This window comes from Agelaius tricolor, unplaced genomic scaffold (genome assembly GCF_023055355.1).
Source record: "Agelaius tricolor isolate 1412-34295 unplaced genomic scaffold, bAgeTri1.0.p SCAF_6, whole genome shotgun sequence".
Classification (NCBI taxonomy): domain Eukaryota; kingdom Metazoa; phylum Chordata; class Aves; order Passeriformes; family Icteridae; genus Agelaius; species Agelaius tricolor.
The window spans coordinates 54,866,480-54,887,652 of record NW_027269266.1 but is presented as its reverse complement, the minus strand read 5'-3'; positions in this window follow the sequence as shown (position 1 = coordinate 54,887,652).

Here is a 21,173-nt window from a genome sequence, read left to right as displayed (position 1 = left end):
GGTTTTAAAAGGTTACTGGGATCTGCCACTGTGCCTGCCAAATAAGAATTTACAATGTGGAGAAGGCAGGTGACTGGAGATGACGAGATGTGTAGACATGCTCCTTGAGAGGGTGAGTTGATCAAATGATGATGATCATTGTTTGCAGATCAATATTATGGTGGGTAGTGAGAAACCAACCCACCCCATTTCCAGTCCAAGAAATTTCCCCTTCAAGCCTAGGGACCCCCAGGCAAGCACAGTTCAATGCTTTTATTGCACATGATATTTGTGGATACAGTGGAATCATGGACTTGTGCAGTTGCAGCATAAATGGAGTGCTATTTTCCTTGCCCATGCTTAGTTCCTAAATCCCTAATGCAACAGTTGAGATTAGAAGCATGATTCATGCTTACCTGTTTTCTGGAAGTTGCCAGGGAAATGGACAAAAGTCATTGACATTTTCATTAAAATCTTCTTGGAGTAGCAAATGTCAGATTCATCATCAGTGCCATCATTGGCATTCTGAAAATTGCTACCATCCAGTCCAAGTATAAGTTTGGAAGATGCATCACATTCCAGGGAATAGGGGTTATGTGGAGACAGGCCTACTGTCATGATGAGTTGGGCCATGTGTGTCAGCCTTTCAGGGTTACGTGCTGTACCAAACGGAGCACTTTTCAGCAATTCAAGAATAGTGTGTTCACATAAAATTACTTGTCACACACCTACTTTCTGACATTGACCACTCAGATGCAGTGGTCTGAGCACTGTACTCATGCTTTCCACATTTTAGGAGGAGTGTATTGTCATTACACAATCACAAGTACTTCCCAGAAATCTATCTGCTATCTGTAATCTCCCAGCTCAGGCTGCAGCTAGGCTCCCTGGGAGGCAGAGGGCACTGCCCACTATACTCTAGACAGATCTCAGATTCTTACTCTTTTCTTTGTGCTTGGTAATGAGTTTATAATAGATGGAATAGCTGCTTTTCACTGAGGCCCCACGCATGGATGCTTTCTGCAGAATCTGAGCAGGCCCAGTGCCTTTGTGCAGACTAGTGGAGATCATGGCAAAATTTCTGACTGATCAGTGATGTTGTGCTAACTTAAATACAATAATTTTTCAGATTTTTTTTGAAGATCTGCATATAGAGAAAGAAGGATTCAATATGAGTGATCAGACCAAACAAAAAGTATATTATGCCAAGACTGTACATCAGTGACATCTAAGGACAATGGTCTTAGTAGCAATAACATTTAAAAGACTAGATCATCTTGAAGATTATGAGATAAATGCTGATTCATAGAGCAATGAAGAAATGTCATGCCTACTTGGAAATCAATTCTGATGGACTCTGAGTAGCAGATTCAGAATTTTAAAATAACCATGATAGCTCTGTATTGAATTTTCAGTTTGCAGTTCATGTAACAGAATCCAACATAAGGATCTCTACTAATTACTTCATCAGTAATTCACCGTAGTCTAAAAAGTTGATCTTACTTACTTACCGGTATCAAAGTAGGTGAACCTGTTACAAACTGCTAAAATCATTGCATTTTCCTTAGAGCCACCACAGGAAAGGTTTTGCAGCTAGTACACCCCTGAAGGACTTCAAGTGAGATTTTTTTTACACCATTGTTTAGAAATCAGTGTCTAGAAGTGTGATTTCTTGTCTCAGAGACTCATCCTCTTTCACTGAAATGTAGGTTTTCACATCAAGTCTTCAATATGTAAAATGTATGAGTGTGGGGAACTTCAAGATAAACAAGGCCACTATGTTGTAGCTACAGTTCATGATAACGGCTTGTCATTGTACATTCAGATGTATGTAGTCTATGCTTAGTCATCCAAATTAAGAACATATCAACTGTGCCCTAAAGCAACCACAATGCTATCTCTTTCTAATTTAAAATCACTACTATGAATGTTGGGGTCACTCTGTTTTAGTTGAGAACTAAAACAGTGCAGCATAAATTGAAGAGCAGTTGAAGTCTTAGCAAGGGAAGATATTAAGATATGTACAGTACCACCTTGTCTGCCAGGTCACAGAAGGTACACTATGACATAAGGAATCAGGGGCAGCATCCCAAGCTCTGTTTATTGATAGTTTCTCTACCAAATCTATTTTGCCCTCTACCCAACTGAAAAACATTTGTTAAGTAGTTAGAAAGGTGGCTTTAAGCTACCTAAGTCCATCCCTCTAATCCTGAGCCAGCTGGGGATTGTTTAGTCATCTCTATAATTCAAAGAAGCCTAAGGCTGTGCTTTCTGCCCTGTGCTGACATGTCTTTTTCAGAGAAGGTGAAGAGAGCAGGTGGTAGGGAGTAGGCATAGCTGTGTTTGAATTCTCCTGTGTCTGGAAGAGCAGAGCTGCAGGGCAGCTCTCTGCCTGCTTTTCTGCTGTTCAGGCAAATATTACACTAAGTGTTGAGTCTGCTCTGCATGGAGCAGTCAGTTAACTTCAGAGATCTATTTATTTATTTAGCATAAAACATTCTTGAGGGCTTCTGATCTAGATGGGTCATGAGTCAACAAATGCTTTACTTGTTCTAGTATCATACTATGTTGCTGCCCTGGGCTTGTTTCTGATCTTAGGCACTTTAAGTGGAGTTTCGATAACTGGGCAGTATTCAAAATTTGCAGCTCAGACAAAAGAAGAAAACCAATGAAGATGCAGCACACTCATTCAGCATAATTGTCTGACATCTGTAGCTGTTAATTGTTGGAGAGGTAAATCTCTTGTTTTATGACTACACAGAGATTAGCAGAATTACAAGGCAGGGTCTGTTTCACATAATGGCACGGAACAGGTTCAAATTGATTTTCACTTGCACTTTAAATAATCTTTCACTTCTTTCCATAGTTCTTGTAACACAAGAAGGTTGGCTCAGACCAAGATACTTTCAGCTTTTCTTTCTCCAACTACATAGGTTCAAAGTGGAAAGAATGAATAACCTTTCAAAAGAACTTTGCTTTAGTCTCTGACCAACCATAGTAACAAAGTTTATTTACGAAATAAATTTTGTAGAAAAAGTTCAGTGATCTTAGTAAGTCAAGCAGGAAAGACTAAAAAATGTGTTAATAGGCCTTTGTAGGAAGAGAAGTGTTAAGACAGTTGCTCTTCTCTCTGTGATTTTAAAAACATTGGTGGCACACAGAACAAAATTGTGTGCTTTTTACTTTGGCTAGACTTCCCTTAGTATTGTGAAGTCAGCTGTGCTACGGGGCTGAAATGGTGGAGTCTTATCTGTTGAAATCAATGGAAGTCTGTTCATGTATGCAAGTAGACTTGAGTTTGAAGAAGAACCAGGCACCATGTCTTGGCTATTATTCTCCCTCTCTGAATACAGAACCTCCTGCTGTTCAGAACCTATGTGATGGGCTCACACAAGCTGGACAACATTCCATCTGATGCCAGCTGACCCTTCCATTTCCCTGTGTATACTCTGCTGGAAGTAGGGGGCAGCTTTTGCTATCATATTCAGGATCTCTTCTCATGGCTTTGCTTTCCCTTCCTGAAACAAGAGTATTCTAAGGGATGTTGGACTGCACTGGAAACCACTGGAACTGCTGAGAACAAAGGCAGTCTGTTAGCCTCCCCAGCCCAGATGTCAGGGTATGTTCATTATAAACTCCCGATCCCCCTCACAGAAATTCCTGTCAGGCAGAGAGGTTGGAAAGGGGCCCAAGCAATTCCTCCAAAGACTATTCACAGATTGGTGGTCCCAAGTGTTCACTACTTATAAATTAAGCATATGAAACCATGCAGTTACTAAAAATAACCTGTCTGGGCATCTATTTGTTTTTCATTTGGGGAGCCATGGCAGGTATGTGTCAAATAATAATTTTTTTGGATAAGCAATCTTTTCTTCAAAAGAAAATAATATGAGTTCCTCACCTAGTAACTTGACTCCAGAAGCTGAGATGCTAAAAAGCAACACGATTCCAGTTAGGTTTCTCACAGGGCTGTAAAAATTGATCACTATGGTCATGGCTAGTGCTTCAACACAGTCTTCCTTTGCCAGGCAACATATTAGTAGTGATTTTGCTAATCAGAAGAACAGTAATAGGAAATTATTGACTGCCCTTTTTTTAGCTAAGGTCTTGCATGTATGAGAGTAGTAGACATACTTAAATCACCACTAAATAGTTCCGTTTATGGAGCAGCTACTCTTCAACCCAATGAAAAGCCTACAATATAAGATTCAAAAAGTTATCCAGAGAAGTATCATGTGCCTGACATGGGGCACAATCTCATGTATATAGTACGTGTATCTGTTCTTACAAAAAAATTAATCTATCTCACACTTTTAAAAATTTGGATTTGCCTTTTTTTCTTTTTCTGGCAATGTTCTTATAACATGTATTTTAAAACAAGGCAACAAAATATTCTTAAGCTAGAAGCTTTCATCTCTGACACAGTGTAAATAGACCATAAGATGAAATCCTTGATCCTGCATTTATCCTCAATTTTCTGTATCCCACATATCCTGTATGTATCATAGATGGACTTTTATGCCCTGGAACGGGATCTTTTCTTGTGCCTTTTGTTAACAGTAAAGGCGAGAGAGAACTCAGAGAATGACTTATCTTGTGCTACTTTAGGTGTGAGAGTAGGAGGAATTTTCTTTTCATGACTTCATTTCAGTAAGATCTATCATGTTGTTTCACTTGAGAAAATTCAATGAACAAACACAGGCTTTAGCAATCTCTAGTGTTTTGAATGCAATGCTGTGATCTCAGTTTGATCCAGAAGGATGTTGTGGCTGTGGTAAGTCCCTGTGGGCAATCAGAAGAGCTACCAAAAAATGCAGAAAAGTGAAAATGGAATAGGAAAGCTGTGGAGAAGATGCCCATGCATTGCGGAGAAAGTTGTGTAATTTATACTGAAATAAGCAAAACATGGATGGAACTGGAGGTGGCATGTTTTCAGGTGTGAAGACTTGCAAAATCAAGCAATTCTTACTAATATGTGGTGAGAGCTGAGCATATTTTGAGGATCAATATATTAAAAATAAGTCTTAAAAGTTCTTTCCATTGCAGCAATGCTAAGAGAGAAAAAAACAGGGTTACATGTAGCCTAGGAGGAGAGAAGAAGAAAACCCCAAACAACAAAACAGTAGAAATGAATGTATGTGTTTGCCACTTTCATCCAGGAGAAGAAGCCATCAATATTTAAAATATCCTTAGGGATAATGGTGTTTGGTCAGCAATCAGGCCACTGGCAGAGTGCCACAGAACAAATGATTGAGAAAGAACTCTCCCACTGGTGGACTCTATTTTTCTGCATCATCAATATAACATATGCGATATGTTATGTGATTTTAATTGTATACACCATCAGTACTGAGAGCTCAGTATCAAGTGATATGGGGAATGCTCTACTTTTACATATACTTTGATAGTCCTATCTGCTCCCCCTAAAACCACCTTCTATTCCATGAGCTCTACCCCTTCACCACGTAGCATTTTTGCCATCCTCTTGCATATTCAAAGGTGCAATAAAGGGTAAAAATATTTTTCATGCAGAGCACAAGTTCAGGTTCCAGAGTTTTTCATTCTCACTTTTGTTTCTGCCAGCACTTTTGTTCTTTATTTTCCCTATTCCTTTCCTGCCATGCCTTTTTTTTTTTTCACACAGCCTGTGCATTAATCATTGTACCCAGGCGATCTGAGAGAGTACAAGTGGATCACTCAAGGTGAGCAAGGCCAGTTTTACCTGAGCATTTTGTCTACAAGTGTCTTGACATCCTTGTAGATGAAAAGCAGCTTTCTACTCCTAACAGGCTGAACAGTTATGGCTGAAAATAATCACTAAACAGGAGGCACACATGCAATCAATCAATTAATCAATTCTTCAGCTTGCTGACAAAAATGCTAAGTATTGTAATTTACTGTTTAAATATTGTGAAATGAGGAGGGAGTTTCAGCAACTCCTAATCAGCAGGTCTTGTATCACACACATGAACAAAATGTCACAATTCCTTCTAATTGGCAACCTTGTTGAAAATCTTAGGAACTGCTCCAGGTAACATGGGCAGAGGAACTTGACTGTTATTATAAGAATGTGATATCTTGGTGGAGACATGTGGGAAGCTGTAAGTTCTGTCATCCATGCTAGTCTTCACTTGTACTTAAAAATCTTCAACCTCCAAAACAAATAGTGGCACAGTGAGAGGAGCTTGCAAAAAGAGAAGAGAAAAAATTTTGAATGGGTTATTTTGTGTAAAATTCATTCATATACTTGAGCATTATTTTTTTTTTAGCAGAACATAGTGTGCAGTGTGAGTGATATTTTAAAACTTGAGTGCCAAGTTGGAACAGCATGCATATTTATTTATTTATTTATTTTATATTTATATTTGTATTCACTAAGACTTTAGGGGCAACAATTACTGAGCACTTCTAGAAATTAAACTATTTACTTGACCACATCTTAAAATATCACCCAGCAATGACAGCATACCAGTTTTGGCAGTTAACCACATCACTAGACTCAGGTGGGAATCCAAAATCTGCTTCAAAGCCTTTGAATTTTGGATCAGGCCTCAGTTAATCCCAGGGAATCTTACCTGATATTGCACCTTCTTCTGCCACACTTGGCATTTAAATTAAACCAGCTTAAACTTGCTTGGGATGGGTAAGAATCCCTAAGCTTTGCATCCACTCACTGATACAGATCTTGCATCCACTTATATGTTGCCTCTCAATTTGGCCATTGAGTCAAAAGAAGATGCTATCTGCTTTATTCTTCTGCCTTCTGGGATGTAGAAGATACCCTAACAGAAAAGCAACATAAGGGAGCACGTAAGTTAACCTAATGGGTAATTCTCAGAGAACCAAACCAGACAAACCTGTCTTTCTGGAAAGTGCAGTGAATTTTTTTTTTTTCCAAGCCTAGCCTAATGTGTCAGATTGAAAGTGGAGAAGACAGGTGATAATTTTTGAATAGCTTAGGAAATGTCTGGTGATGCTATCAATACACTTTCATGGCTGATATACTGCAGGACTGAAATAATCACATAAATTCTACACATTTTGTATAATATGCTGAAATTGTTTTCATTTCCTGCCAGCATGAGCAAAGGAGGGAGGGTGAGGGGAAAGGAGAGGAGGGAATGCTGACTCAAGGCTGTTTTCTCAAGCAGTAGAACATGACTCTCTGAGGATTTACTTTGGTATGTTCCTGTGGAAGACAAAGTTGTTTACTGTTTCATTTGCGTATCGATTACCCTAGAAGCAAAGTATTTATAAATGACAACACAAAATCATAGCTAGGAAACTGTATAGGAGTTATAATTTCTTTTCAGAATGCATGGCTGCATGATGAATTATTTATTCAGCCAGATTGTCTGTGATTTTGTTGCATGTTATGCTCTTTGAAGTGAGGAGATAAATAGTGACATAAAGAGCATTAAGTCATCATAATTCTACATCTGACCTGGCTGTGAAACAAGTGTGATATCTTGACCTTAGTAAATTCTCACTGAGAAATACATTAAGCCATCTGGCCTCATCTTTTTTTGAAATCAGTTTTCCAGAAACTGGAAAAAAGTCATGAAATTATTAGCTTTGCAGAATCTTAACCACTTTTAAGAAAAATACCACTGTTTTCATTTATTTCAGCATTTAGGCTTACTTCTAAAATTAGAGAAATTTGATTTGAAACAAATGGCTGTCATCTATGATGGATTATACCTTCATTTCATTGTTCTTGTAAATTAAATGAGGCTGGCATGAAGTTCAAAGAAAAAGTTCATGTGGCAAGCTACAATTACATTATGGAGTGCACCAGAATATCTCTTTCTTCTCATATATACAGTACTGATTTTCACATAATATATTTATTTGAGAGGTCTACTTCAAAATCAGTGGCAGGACAGGATTTGCCATCTCTGTGGCAGTAGGAAAGAATACCAGTCTCTTTATATTTAAGCTCAGATTCTGGTTCTCACTAGTAGACAAGAGGTTGCCAAAGCAGGTTAATATAATACTACGCATTAAGAATGTATACCTCATTGATTCAAATCAATCTTTATTTTTCCACTACTTCCACAGCATGAATTGCATTGCTAGTGGATATTATCAAATTATTATGGTCAAAGTTAATATTATAAAAAAGGAAATTATCACTATGAAATGAAATATTCTTGGTGTAAATTTAGAAAATTATATCCATAGCTATCATTCAAAATGCAGGCTTGTAACCAAATGGTTATTGAATTACAGCAAAATTGTAATACTCCTTATACTAAATAATAATGAATCTCAAAGCAGTCTTGTTGAAATGAATGGGGTGAGTTGGACTAAGAGAAATGTGATTAAGATCTCAAGTGTCGTTAACACTCCATGCAATGAAGGACAACAGAACACAGAACTCCCATCAGATGTCTTAAGGTTGATATTTTGTTTCTCACAAGCTCATGCCAGCTTTCCACCATTTGCCTTTGTACCATCTTCATTTGTTGTTCTGAGCTCCATGTCCATTCTTTAGTGTTATTTATTCTACAGGAAGAGCTAGGGATATGCACCACTGCTATTTGGGTTTAGTGCTGCTGAGGATATTTGAAACATGAATAAGTCTGTGTGCATGCATGAGCACACGTGATGGAGACAAAAGGATGCCATATAGATCTGGAAAATTTGCACATAATTATCACTGAGATCTATAAAATTCCTAAGAATTTCAACTTTACAAATAATGATATAATTTATTGATAATTTAAAGGTGAAAAAAGTCCCTGGCTGGGGGTTGTCCTCTTCCCCAGGCAACTAGTGACAGGTGAAGAGGAAATGGCCTCAAAATGCACCAGGGGACCTTCAGATTAGACATTGCAAAGAACTTCTTTAGTGAAAGGGTTGCCAAGCACTAAAAGAGGCTGATGAGGGAGGTGGTGGAATCATCATCCCTGGGAGTGCTCAAGAAACGATTGGACATGGCACTTAGTGCTATGGTTTAACTGGCATTAACATGTAGTGTTTTGCTAAAGGTTGGAATAGATGATCTTGAATGCCTTTTCCAACAGGAATGATTCATTAGTATAACAAAGGTATCTCTTTGACATTACAGAAATGGTTCAGGTAGAAAAATGATAGTGAATTTTCTTGGTCCTACACAATTCAGGAGCATGTGAAGGGCCCTGAACATCAGAGAAATACAGAAATTTACCAATAATTCTGATCATCTAGATGGCACAGATAACCTTGGCCTTCAAGTTATGACTAATGTCCTTGAAAAAAGAAGGACAACATTGTATATCACAAAGGGAAATGAAGATAAAAACACATAACACAGACAAAACTTTTATGAATCAGCATATACAATGCTGAGTTAGAGGGATACAAAGCAAAAGAAAAGATTTTTCAATTATGGTGCAGAACAAGTGATGTGTCCTTTCCTTTTTAGCTGTAACAAGACGCATTTCTTAACATAGCTGTCACAGCCAAGTTTGTTATTATAGATAGGTTTCCTCCTTATTCTTTTTACTACCAAAATAATACTGACAATCTGTTGGTCTAGTGCTTAAATGTTTATCTGAGGGAACTAGTTCTTAGCATAATGTTGCAAAACACATCTGCCTTGGCTCACAAGGGAAAGGCATTTCACCATGATCACATTTATGTCCAATCCTACACTACTTCTTTTGTGGAAGAATCAAAAGAAGCTGCTGTCCAACAGAATAGTCTTGTACAGATTGCAGTAAAAGAAAATAAAATGGGAAATGATGCGGGGCTAAGGTGACCCCTGTGCAAATATGACTACATATTGACAATATGACAATATGCCTAAAATTCAAGGACCCACAACATGAGATGGGTTAGAAAACTGATATATTCAAAACTGTTCAGATAATAATTTTTAACATTAGCCTTAGGATTTGGGGCATTTAGGATTTTACTTCTTTCTGTTCTTCTTCATTATCCATATAGAATGCATAACTTACAAAACCAGGGGTCGTGAGTACATATATATAATAACAGATAAACCTGGGATATGGAAATTCTAGAAAGTCACGAACATGCTATGATTGCAAATTTTAAATGTGATGGCTGATTGATTTCTCTGTTACTGAATTAATATAATGGTTCTAGCTGGGATAGAGTTAATCTTCTTCATAAGAGCCCATGTGGTGCTTTTTTGGCTTTGTGCTTAAACCAACATAACACACCAGTGTTTTGTCTATTGCTGAGCAGCCCTTGCACAGTGTCAAGGGTTTTTTTTTTTTCATTCTCTGCACGCACAAGTGAATAGAGCAAGAGATAGTCAAGAAGCTGGGACAGGATACAGCCAACACACCTGACAAAAATGGCTAAAAGCATATTCCATACCATTCAAAATGGTGAGGGCGTGGATACTTACCTGCTGAAGTCAATGAGCTAATATGATTTCATACTGAACTTTATTTTGGAAAGCAATTTGTACCTTATAAAAGACCTTTTCCTAAAAGGTAACACTGGACTCAAGCAACTGAATCAAATCACTTTGAGTTATATATGACTATCACTTTGGGTTATATATGACAAACTGAGTTTACAAAAGGGAGAAGTTTTAGGAATCTGGCTACAAAGTGGTAGATTTACTAGGAAGAACAGCTTATGGCTTTTAGTAAAATCAGAAGCACATGAGCACCACTGAAATCCAGAGATAGACTTACAAGTAAGGAGAAAAAGATTGTTAGGAATGGGCTACAGACCTACTAAAATAAATGAAAACCTCAGACAGGATGTTAAAAGGACAAATAGAATTGGACCACAAAGAGAGAATGATAAAATAAGAGGGCTCTAATTTGTATATGAGGAAAGAAATCAGTTAGTATAACTAAGCTTTACCTTGGAAGGAAAACACAAACCCTAATGATGTACTCATCTGCTATACAAGAGAGGGACAAGGTAAAAAAGGCTGAGAAGAGAACGATGATTAAAAGTGGAAAAGGTGACCTCCTACATACTAAATTGATAATTTAGTTCTCAGTAGAAATTAAGATCATGAGGGTAATAACAGGGTATCTAATCAGGAATGAAAGGAGGAATGGTATTTTCATTATCATATTCAAAGTAACAGCAGAGTTTGAGCTGCGGACTGTGTGAAAGAAATGATGGAGGAGTTGGAGGGAAAAAGGGTCCAGCTAAAACACTAGAAGAATTAAACATGAAAATGCAAGTTCAGTAGCAGACATTTTTAATGATTTTATCAGTTTGGAAATATGTGGTGGAAAGATAGAGAACCTGGCCTTGGACTAGAGATAGCATATCTAATTACAGATTTTTGGGAATGAATTGGTGAAGTGATCTAGGTGGCTGCACTCCCATCTGTTTGGTCATTCCTACAGGTGCCCTTAGCATGCATTTTCAAAGTCAAAGAACGAAAAGCTGTGAAGACCAGTGGAAAGAGAGCTAAACTGTAATGGGGTTTTCTTTAACAGAGGTGCATACTAAGTTAGACTGACAATTTACATTCATCAAGATAACTTTCTTGTAAGATAAGAGTAAATGTAATGTTTCCAAGAGTAGAGATTATGGTTAATCATTCTGTACTTTACCACACAGGAATTTACTGTTTAAGGAACTCAGGAGAGGTGTTAGCGTATGAACTGGAAGTTCAGTAAATCAAAAACTAAGCAGAGAGCTAAAATGTGCACATACTGAAAAGGAAGTCCCCCAGATGCAATTATCATCAGTGACATTTCTTACTCATCAGTCTTAAGGACAGATACTGCACAGTGTTGTCATTAGTGAGAGAACAAGGTGTGTGAGATTCTAGCTGACTGTTAAATTAAGGTACTGCTTAAGACTAACTACACAGAAAGCCTGATCTCTGACACCTCTAAGATAGAGCCACAACAATGGATTTGCATAGTACAAGCATTGTACTATTAACATAAAGTGTTGTACTGTTGACAAAAGCATTTCTTAAAAAGTAGATTTTTGTCAGCTACAGGTGAAATAGAAGCTATATGAAACAGAATAAAATAGCCAACCAAAGGATGACAGGAAGCTTGCCAGTGTGACATGGCAGTAGAAAGAGGAAAAAACAAGTCCTCCCTTCTACATTATGCAAGGCACCAGTATGAGCCAGGGTACAATATTTCACAGTAGTTCTAGTAATTTGTACTCGCAGAAATGTATCTTAAACTGAAATGGAAACAAAAAAGAGCTATCAGAATAATATGGATAATGAAAAATCCATGTTAAGAGAAGAATAGAAACCTGGAAAAGGTTATTAAAAATTAAAAAATTAATACATACATATGTAAATATGAGAGTAAAAGCTGGAATACTTGTAATTTTCTAATCACAAATTTTTTTTTCAAAAAAACAGGAATGAAGAAAGAACTGTACTGGATCCAGTAGGGCCTATAGAAACAAGAAAAGCTCTGTGTGACAGTAAAGGGTGAATTTAGACATAGAAATGAGTCAGCCAAGTCAGTAAGTTCCTAACACAACAGTACCATTACTTTCTTAAAAGCTCTAGTGCTCAGGGCACTTGGGCACCATGCCAAGATAATGGTTAAACTACATCTGGACCCATGCTGGCTCACTTTCGGACAGTGTCAATACTTGCTAGTGTATTTTCCTATTTCCAGAAGCAAGGCTAGGACAGGTAGAGAGAGCTTAGGTGTATCTATAGGTGAGAAGGACATGCAAGAAATATAAAAGGGATCAACTTGGGTTGCAATGTCAATGCACATTTGTATTCAACAACTGTATAGACACAGAATGAAAGTGCTTTAATCTGAGGTGCTTCAATTCACCACTAGATTTGAAAACACTGTAAACATATCAATTTCATATCTTTTTCTATTTATCTTTGCTTTCATGAGCATCTTTGCATCCTGGTTATAACAATCCTTTCTCAGGCCTCCAGGAACATTTGGAACACAAAAAAGATGCACAGATTTTTTCTAGTCTGTATCAGCTGTGTTCTCTCTGCTCACTTTTTGACCAGACAGTGCAAGAGATCACAGATTTTCCAGTTCCATCTTTCAGTGGAGGAAGAAATAGGCAGGTTGTATCCCATTCTTTATCCTGCCTTTGGGTTTCATAAATGTTAAAGGGATTCCTTCTGTGGCTGCTGCAGTGAAAAGTCACCAAAGACTTTATCTCACAGTATCATGCTAAGTATTACAACTTGACTGTCTTTTGATTTACCTTTTTGCGATCCATTCTACATGTTCTGTACAAATGTTTGTCCAAATTGCTTATTTTAAATGTTTAAGACTTGTAAGTCAAGCTCTTCAGACATATGTTGGGAATAAAACAAGTGAAAAAGCAAAAGAGGAACCAGGAAGTATTTGCCTTTAGTTTCAGAGCCTCTGGAATTCTTCCAGGACACAACACCAAGACAAGAAAGCTATATGTTTATTGTTGCTTTTCTCATTTTTAAAATAAAAATAGAGCCTTGGTTAATCACTTCTCTAGAGGAATGAACAGTTTCAAATACAGCATTAGTACTGGGATAGTTCCAGATCAAACTGCAAAAGGTGGTGCTGCCAATCTAAATATTCTGATATTTTCAAACAGAAGGGCAAAGGCAGAAAGCAGAAGCATTTAAATCACCCTTGTGACTCTAGAGGGTAACAGGCAAAAGAGTAGAAGCAACTTGCCTAAGATGACAGGCTCCAGGAACTCAGAGCAAAGCCACCTCCATTTCCTTTCCATCTTGGCCGCCAGCTGAAGGCCCCATAAGGGGAGTAGGGGGTGTGGAGATCCTAATTTTAAGCTTGCACACTGTAAAGTTTTCCTCATCTGTGATTTCGATCACTGCTTCTGTGGGTTGGCATTGATATGCACAAGTTGTGCACATTTCCCTTTAACGGGAACTTTTTGTAAAGGTCAGGTAAAGAGGGGAAATTGACATTTATCTTCCTCTGAGTAGGCAAAGCTTTTTTCTTTTTCTGATAGAAATTCCTCCCCTTTTCAAAGTATGTATGCTTTTCTAAGTATATTGGGGATATTATTACAGCATAAATGACATGCCTCACAATAACTTTTACCCCAGTCTCAGAAGTAGGCTTCCCATCAGACTTATGTAATATTATTCAAACCTAATCTCTAAAAGTCTTGACATTTGCCATCACTTGTATCTATCTTTCTACAGAGAACTGAAGCAGCTTTTCTTTTAAAACTGTAAAATCAATAAACTGAGTATCCAATTTATTATGAAAAATGGGAGGGAAAATGAAAAATCTCCTATCAGCTGAATATGGAGTTACAAATATGAAGTTACATTTCTTCTGTTAAAACACTTACACTCAAATATTTCTATTGCCTACTGATTTTTGTTGAGAAGATACAAAATATGCCAACAACAAATTAGTATAAAACTATATTAACATGAATGAATGATCTTTGCTTACACAACTATGTAATCTAACACTATTTTTGTACACTGCCACTGAGGATCAAGTACACCATGACCAGTTCTTCAGTTTTTCTACTACAAATAATCTAAATCTTATCCCAATATTTTTTTCTGCAGAATGATTTTAAGTGATCATTTTATCCAACTAGTTTCAGTTGTCTTGAGAACCAATAGGCTGTAAGATTGATCTTTGTTAGATCACTAATAGATCTTTAACTATATAACTGAATTACCTTGATATTGTGTTCAGATGACTTTCTGGACCTATATATATTTCAATTTCATCCAGCAAAGGAATAGAAACACAGTTTCACACTTTTTAGATACCCTTATGCAAGTGTCCATCCTTATCTCAGTGTCACTCTCTTAATGATTTTAGGATTATTAAAATGATTCTTTTAATGATTAATTCTTCAGAGTTAGGAGCAAGGGTTAATTGAAAGAAATATGTAATGCCAGAAGTGGAATGAGTGAAGGCGAAAGTATTAACAAATTTCAGAAATGTAGATTTCATTTGGGTAACTTCAGCAAATAAACTATTAGGAATTTTAAAATAAGGTTTCACAAAGTTATAATGCTAATCCGTGCTATATATCTAGTGAACTGTTTTATTTCCCTTGGAAAACAAAGATAGTGTTGTAAGCACTTATGACTAATAGGTTTCATTTACATACATCTCTAAATTTTGTGTTACTGAATTGCAAAGGTTTTGGGGACTTGTAAGGACAGGAAATAGACTGTACAACCTGCTGCTTCACAGATTAAGATGGGAGGGATATAATGCTTGCCATTCAATGTCTCTGGATAGGGAAAGTATGACTGTTACTCACCAAACACTGATTGGCAGGTTTAGCATTGCATGGACAGGTATTCACTGGATTGTCACCAGCATGCGGGAGGCTAGGCAACAAAGGCAAAATTCACGTTTGCAGAAAATTATTTTAACAAGCATAGGATGTCTGAAAGAGATTGATAAAAATTAACTAGGGACAGGTACACATTGTCTCTTGTTGCTTTACTCACTAAAAAGGCTATATATGGTCTACTGTCCATTTTAAACACAATAAACATTTGGAGAAAACAAAACAAATACCTGTTCTTGTCCCCCCAGTTTGACTCTAAATGTTTCCTAAGTTCATGTCCAAGTAACATATTTTTAAAAACCTTCTTATGTTAATGTGTGGTTTACATTATCATTTGCAAAAAATATCTCAACAGACTATTTGCTTTATTTTGAAATTTCAAGACTTTTCTGTGGTTTCTCCACACCCTGTAAATTTCACATATAAATGACAGGAAAAAAGGCCAATCTTCTGTTTTCCTGTTCAGTGTTCCAAAGAAAACTGTTAGGAAGAAAGTTACCAATCACTAAGGTAAATTTCTATGCCAGCTAATTCCAAGCATGTCAGCTGGTAGACCTATGTCTAAAAATGGCAAGTACTTGCTGATTGAAAACACAGTTTAACTAAAATGTTCTTATTAGTGTAGATTAAGTTTAGATGTGAAGGGGAAGTGTATAAACCTGAAGAGAAACATATAAACTTACTCAGATTCCATTAAAGTCCCTGTTCCTGGTTTTTCCTATTAGCTAGATTGCTGTAGCTCTCAACTTAGACTCTGCATTCATCACTGAAAACGTTCAAGAAGAGTGAGCATTTGTATTTTCTGCCTTTGTTTCTCTTTCTTGAGGAAGCAAAGGCAATGTGCATCTTCGTTTGATCTGTTAATACAGCACACCTAAAATCAGGTACCTGTGATTTGAAGAGGGAACAGGAAATCCAGAGGAAAATGTGGAGTGATCTTGCACTTCATGGGAGTGCAAGTTGCTACATTGCTATTTAAGACTCTGTAATCCACCTAGGGTGCAGGATCATCTTGCTCCTGAGGAAACTTACTCCATCAAGTGATTAAGTGGAGGACTTAATTGCATGTCTGGCATGTGATTATGACCCAAAATCAGTTTTTTTTTTTTTTTTTTTACAAACCTTTAGATTTGGACAATCCATAAGAAAAATTCAAAACTGCATATTTGCACCTTTACTTGCCAGAATATGTTCAAAATTCTGAATCTGAACATGAGATTCAGTTACCTACATGACTTAAATGCCCAACTTTCATATTTGTCAAGGAATAGGATGTAGACACTTTTAAAAATGTGGCTTCTCTCTCAGGAGCTTAAATTTAGGTTTAAATATCCAAGTTCGCAAATAATTGCCATCTGATCTGTAGACATGCACATATCGTCACACACACTTATCAGGGAGAATGCTTTTGTTTGGGGCGTACATGTTGTGCAGTGTTGTATTACATGAAAGTTGCCTTACTGGCTTGTCTAAACAAAGTTTGAGATAATTATACAAATCTTTTTCTGCTTTGAATAATCATGCTACACTGAAGGCAGTATTGAAAGTGCAGCAAAATAAAAATGAAAAGAGATTACAGTGTACAATCATAGCATAATACTTCAGTTTTACTGGTATAACTAAAATCCTTTAAGATCATTCCAGTTCCTTAAGCCTTTCAATTTCTGTTCTCTCTTCATTACTGCACTATTATGGAGAGACATCACCCATTTTGGCTCTTAGGAGAATGATTTGTCACCTCCACTGTGAAGCTGAGCATGGTGAGCAGTTATTGTTGAAGAATAATCAGGGGACTGAATGGGGCAGCAGATGGCCAGCTCGCTTCTGCTTCTTTGAAAAGTTTCACTTAAGGCTGTAGGCATCTGCACAGGATGCTATGGTGGTAGTGGTAGATGAGACTACTTCCAATAATTTCTCTCCATCTGCTTTTATGAGTGTTGTTTTCAAGTAGTTCACTGATTCCTCAGTTCCTGGGGGAGGAACACATAAGTATTCCTTAATTCACTTTTGCCAAAATGAGCCTGGTTAGTTCAAATAACCTGGATGACACTTTGCTCTGGCTCGTGTTAACTAAGGTGAATTGCTCTTAGTAAGCGTAGGTTCCCTACCAGATGTAAGAGTTAGTGTTTTCAGTAAAATGCAACTTACTACTGCATGTAGGAGCTACGTCCAGAAGGATATCTATTGAGAGACAAAGTGTCAAAAAATGTCATTAGTTTAGAATTTAGAGAGAAAAAGGCAAACACATACTACATTTACTGTTATAAATTAAACACTCTTGACAGAATTTGGGATCATATTTATATATCTTTTTTCTCCAAGAAAAACACCTTTGAATCTATCATCAATCCTTTCTAAATATGGCAGTTGAGTTAGTGGAGTCATTGCCACATAAAAGTGGTGCAAAATGAAAACATTGGTATGTTATCCCCCTTCTTACTACAGGAATGTTTCAGCTAGTGCTTAAAGACCTATTGGACATCTAAAGCATTGCAACTTATTTAAAAACTGCATATAACAAGTGCCTTAGCATTATTTGCCAGTCAGATTGGAAATGTAACTAATGGAGCTGCGCAAAGAGAATTCTTTTTTTTCTGTTTTGATTGTAATCATTAAGTCTACACTCTTCTGCCAGCTATAGCATGGATAAAAATTAGATATTCTTGTCTCCCCTGTTCCATCTCTCAAAGAGATGGAAATGCTCCTCTATTTCACTATTTTTAAATTCACTAAATTTAAATTCAACTCAAATTTCAATTCAGTTTCAATGCCTTCACATAAAGAAGGCAGAATGTAAGAATTTGTATATAGAAATATATGCACTTACGCACCCTTCAATCAGATTATCTTGGCATATTCTCCTTTAATTTTTTTCGTTGTCTCCTTGAATACCCCTCTGCTTTGCATATCTCCTGGGCTGTAAGAGCTAGGATATATCAGTTGTACTTTACCTGTTTTCACTTTTCCCTCTGACTTACTGTTATGAAAGTAAATTAGCTGCTAAGATTTTTGTATGTATTTAGTTTTATTTAATATCTTGAAACCCATAAATCTCAGATGTGACTCAAAGATTAATTAAACATCTTGCCTTAAAAATTATTAAAGGTGTTTTTATTTACTGTTTTCTGGAGTGATTGAATAGTGTTCTGGCGCTTAAAGGTGTGGTCATTATATTACAAAGGTTCTTTTGTCATTTTATTGCAAGGATTCCTTATTGCTAGAGTTTCTTGCCTCCTTGATGTTTCTCGTAGGCAGCTCCTCTAGGCACTGACTCTTCCTTGTCCTCGCAGTAGCCAACTGACTCCAGCTCCCTTCAACCAATCTACTCTTTTATAACACTCTTCTTACTACTGGGGACAGCTACAGCCTGTTAACATCAGGCCTGCTCCTAATCCTTAATAATTAGCTCAGCTGCAACTCCTTAAGGGGTAAGATTAATTTCTATACAACCTTATATTATATCCCCCTACAATTCCCCCTTCTTCTTTTAATTACAGAGTTACAGCATTTCTAGAAGTACACGTTCAAATAAATTAACATTATGACACATTCATATATTTCATTTAAAACTAAGAGTTATACAAACATTCAAACAACATATTATAGTACAAATATATATATTTCTAAATTTTAGTTCAGTTTTTGCAGCTTCTATCAGTTTACAAAGTACTTATCTTCAAAATCTTTTATGCTCATATTTAACAAACATTAATAGCTGCAATTGATATATTTTACTAACAGTTTAGTATTCAAGCCCTTCTCCCTGAATCCATGGGGTTATATAGTCGAATCCTGTTTCCCCAAATCCACAGGGTTATATAGTTTAGTCCCAAATCCACAGGTTCCTGAATCATGTCGGGGTAACCATTGGTTGTCATTATATTGCAAGAGTTCTATTATGATTACATTGCAAGGATTCCTTATTGCTAGAGTTTCATACCTCCTTATGTTTCTCGTAGGCATCTCCTCTTGGCACTGACTCTTCTTTGTCTTTGCAGTAGCCAACTAACTCCAACTCCCCTCAACAAACCAATCTACTCTTTTATAACACTCTTCTTATTATTGGTGACAGCTGCAGCCTGTTAACATCAGGCCTGCTCCTAATCCTTAATATTTGCTCAGCTGCAACTCCTTAAGAGGTAAGATTAATTTCTATACAACCTTATATTATATCCCCCTACATAAAAGTACAATTCATTGTTTCATTAACTGTGGCAAATGAGAAGCATTACTTGCAGTTGACAGTCTTTAGTTTTGATGAAAGTGTAATGCAAGGGTTAAAGTTATGCTGGAATTAATTGACTCATTTAACAAAAGAAACAGGTAGGATATGAGTAAAGCATACACCTTTAATACATAGGCAGAAGAGTTTTGTGTAGGATTAAAAAGGAATTCTGTTAATGCTTTGGTTCAGATGGCACTAGAGTTAAGGAGGTGTGAAGGGAAAAATTTTGACTGTTATAGAATAAAAGTTCAGAAGAAGCAAAAAGAAATGCTGCTGACCATTACTAGACATGAAAAATAAAACAGGATTTTGTTTTCATAGACTATAAAGGCTAAGAGCTCATATGGAAAACATCTTGTTTTCAGAAGAAATCTATCTTTAGTGTTGACTAGGAAGTTCACAGGGCTTAAACAGAATCAAAGAACGGTTGAAGTTGGAATGGACTTCTGGAGGTCATCTGGTCCAAGCCTCCTGCTCAAGCAGGACCACCTAGAGATGGTTGCCCAGGACCAAGTTCATGCGGCTTTTAAATATCTCCAGGAACAAAGACTCCACATTCTCCCTGAGCAGCCTGGGGCCATGCTCACAGTCAAAAAGTGCTTCCTGATGTTCAGAGGGAACTTCTTGTGATCCACTTTGTGCTCATTACCTATGTCAGTGGGCACAACTGAGCCTGGTTCCTGTAAGCCTGGCTCTGACATCTTTGCACTCTCCCTTCAGGTATTTATATATATAAAATTCTCTCTGAGCCTTCTTTTCTCCAGGCTGAACAGTCTCAGCTCTTTCATCCTTTTCTTCATAGGAGAGATTCTTCAACCCCTTTGTTGTATTGCACTAAATAGTTTATTTAGTTGTTATTTTGCACTGGGTGATGGGAAGCTTGTACTGGGTATGTTATGTCACGGAGATTGTTATTCCCTCTTTCTCATTACACGGTCTCTCCCCTATACACCCCCCCCCCCCCCCCCCCCCCCACCCAGTTAGACACACCTGATGGTCTGTCCCATGGGTATCCCTCCCCTTGCCCCTCCCCAATGGAATCCCATTGGCCGCAGTCCTCTTTCCCCACCCCCATCCCTGGGGTATAAAACTCCACTGCAAGGGTACTATGCCCTCTTTTCTACCTGGGTGGTTGCCACCACCAGAAGTGTCCTGTCCCAAGCCAATAAACAGGACTCTCGTCCCTAGGTGGAGAAGAGCGCTTCTCATCTCTTACTTTCTGTCCGTGCAAGTCTATGTGGGCTTGGGTTTGAGCTAGTCAGACTGGACCCATACAAAGCCCAGAGAGCCACGGATTACTGTCACCCCTCAATCATATCTGTGGCCCTTTACTAGAACGTCTGGAGTCCAGAACTGAACGCAGTAATCCGGATGCGGTCTTACGAGTGCTCAGTAAAGGGAAAGGAGAACCTCCCTCAACCTGCTGGCATTTCTTGGCCTAAGGCAGATGAGGATACCATTAGCCTTCTTTGCTACAAGGGTACCCCATCGGCTCATGTCCAATATTGTGTTCATCAGGACCCCTTTCCATCTGGCTATAGTAAAAGTAGGGCAACCCCGATGAGGGGGACAGAATGATGCATTTTACTCTACTGATATCAGAAGGCTAATTAATTACTTTATTATACTATATTATTCTATATTATATTACACTACATCTAAACTGAATCTGCACAAGCACCCAACCCAACTCAACTGCCCAGGATCTCATGACTGTCAGCCAACAGTCCTGACAGGCCAA